The sequence below is a fragment of the Neoarius graeffei genome, chromosome 22, assembly GCF_027579695.1.
Source record: "Neoarius graeffei isolate fNeoGra1 chromosome 22, fNeoGra1.pri, whole genome shotgun sequence".
Taxonomy (NCBI): domain Eukaryota; kingdom Metazoa; phylum Chordata; class Actinopteri; order Siluriformes; family Ariidae; genus Neoarius; species Neoarius graeffei.
Window position 1 is genome coordinate 45,088,135 of NC_083590.1, and position 3,201 is coordinate 45,091,335.

Below are 3,201 nucleotides of genomic sequence, written 5' to 3' on the forward strand. Positions count from 1 at the left end.
ACGCTGATATCTGCACATTTTTATTTATTTTCCAACAGAAATTAGTTTTTAAAGCATTATTCTACTACATCATAAGAAGACATGGATACACATGGAAATTAAATGATTGGCCAATGGACCTCGGTATTGGGAGAAGGGGCAGGTCTACCAAATGAGTAGGTGTACTTGACTTCAACTCTCCTCTCTACTGCGTAGATTCTGGCTCTAAATTTGACAACATGGCAAAGGAATTTTGGCTTCATTTCTATAGAACGGGAGGCAGTGGAGCCACACTAGCTGTATTTTTTTTAAACAATCAAGGGTTGATACTGATACAAATAAGATTGCTTGTTTGTTTCTTTAAAAGCTTTAAATGTTGTTTTTTTTTAAACCGAAGCATTTCGCAATTAAATTCTTTCACCCAGAAATCACTTGCATTGTAAATATAATAAAGCTAGTAGGTGACATGGTGGTGCTAGCACCACCTATTGCTTCACAGCAAGGAGGTTCTGTGTTCGAACCTTAAAGCCAATTGGGGCCTTTCTGTGTGGAGTTTGCATGTTCTCCCTGTGCCTGTTTGGGTGCTCTGGTTTCCTCCAACAGTCAGACATGTAGAATAGGTTAACTGGCTACTCTAAGTTGCTCATAGGTGTGAGTGTGAATGGTGGTTCATCTTTGTGTTAGCTCTGTGCTAGACTGGCGACCTGCCTAGGGTGTGCCCCACCTCTTGCCTCTCAGCTTCCCCATGACCCTGATGGATAAGCAGTGTAAAGGATGGATGGAAGTAAAGCCAGTCAAGTCTCTTTATATGTAATATTTCCATTCCCCAAAATAAGTTTATCCTCCAAAGCCAATACTAATCTTTGCTGTTTGTTACAGAAGCCGATATGTGACATGTTTTCTCCGATATCCAAACCACCATTTTTTTACATACACTGAAACATAAAGAATTTTTTTTTCATGAAGACTTGGACATCATCTTGTGATCATGAGGACTTGGCTATAAAACAGCAGGGTCTTGGGAAAACTCTTAACTGCTTTTGGACCAACAGGGAGTGCTTTCTGTTCAGGATTCTTTGAACCATGGTACTAGCTGGCAAGCCACTCCATGTTTCCACCAGTTTTGAGTGGAACTACTGTAATCAAGGATACATCAATGGAAGGCATTGCACAGTGGAAGTAAAGAGTAGTAGCAAGATGGCGAAGTGCATTGATTCCAGTACCAGCCAAAAGTTTGGACACTCCTTCTAATTCAGTGTTTTTGTCTTTATTTTTATTAATTAAAAGACACTACATGTCTTAAAGTAATGATGGATGTCATTTCTCTTTACATAGTTGAGCGGTTCTTTACATAATATGGGTTACTACAGTTGTGGTGTGGAATAGGGATATTTTGTGTATTATTTTTATTTACTGTTTGATCTCTAATGCATTAAGAAGGTAAGAAACTAGTCCGCTAATTAACTTTTGACAAGGCACACCTGTTAATTGAAAAGTATTCCAGGTGACTACCTCATGAAGCTGGTTAAGATAATGCTAGCAGTGTGTAAAGTGTCAAGGTAAACGCTGGATACTCTGAATAATCTAAAATATGAAACACATTTTGTTTTTTCACACTTTTTTTGTTTACCACAGAATTCCATACATGTTCTATATGTTATTTCATAGTTTTGATGTCATCGGTATTGTTCTATGATGTAGAAAATAGTCAGAATACAGAAAAACCTATGAATGAGTAGGGGTGTACAAACTTTTGACTGGTACTGTACCTGTGAGCTTTTGTTCCATTATTGCATATATTTGCTTTCATCCAAAAAAAGAAGAATAATGGACCAATTACTAATGATAAGAAGTCTTTATTTGTCACATGGACACTTCAAGCACAGTGAGAGTCATCCTCTGCATTTAACCCATCTGAAGCAGTGAATACACGTGCGCGCGCACACACCCAGAGCAGTGGGCAGCCACACTACAGTGCCCGGGGAGCAGTCAGGGATTAAGTACCTTGCTCAAGGGCACTTCAGCCCAAGGCCCCCCACATTAATCTAACCTAACTGCATGTCTTTGAACTGTGGGGGAAACTGGGCACCCGGAGGAAACCCATGCTGACACGGGGAGAACATGCAAACTCCACACAGAAAGGCCCCTGCCGGCTGCTGGGCTCGAACCCAGAAGAGATGTAGAAACTCTCCAAACTAATGACACACCCACTGATGTCATCATGGTTCGCATTGGAAAAAACAAACTATCATTTGGTTCCAGCTGGGACCCAACTTTTTAGGTTCTGAACCAATGTACTGTATTTTTGGTCAAAATGCTCCAAACTGTTCAAACTTGGTGCATGAACCAGAACAGGACCTGTTCCCTGTTCATGGAGAATGGGTATGTGTGGATGATTATGGTGAATTGAGTTTTCACAGGTGAGATGTGGTTTCCTTCATTAACACACAGAGTTGAGATTGATGACGCCAGTATTTAGGAAAACGAGACCGCCATGTGAGAATGTTGAGAACTGTGTGTCGAACTTTGCTCAGTGACTTGCAGCAGAATTACAAACGATGTTGAATCAACAAGAACGTGTTTATCACTGTGAAGGAACACTGAATAGATTTTAGCATGAGGAATCAATTACTTGGTGTATTCATTCAGTTACAGTGTGTCCAAAGGAGAAAATATAAATGCTTTAATTAAACCGCCACTTATGGATGGCATGTTTGTCACATGTACACACAAGCACAGTGAAATTCCTCCTCTGCACTGAACACACACAAGTGAGCACACACCCAGAGCAGTGGACAGCTATGCTATAGCAGTTGGGGGTTAGGTACATTTTTCCTGCCAGTCCTGGGAATCGAACCGGTGACTCTTTGGGCCCTAACCTTCAAGCCATGGCTGCCCCCATATTTAGTCCAACATCCACCTGAAGATTAAGCTTATTGTTATTGAAGCAAATCTGTCTTGTCCTTACTCTCGAAATCATCTGTTTCTCTTCCACAGATTTGCTGATCTTGGATACTGAGATTATTTTTATATCTCTCCACTGTTCAGACCACTTCCCCGACAGTAAAGAGTGCTTCTATCATCTCATCCATAACACTTCCTGTCCATCTTGCCTTGTAGGTCTTGTTGTAGTTCTTTCATCTTTCCCGTGTTCACCTCCTTTGGTACTTGTAGAATATTTTTTCTAGTGTCTTTCTACACTCTTGCATTCCTTTATTCATT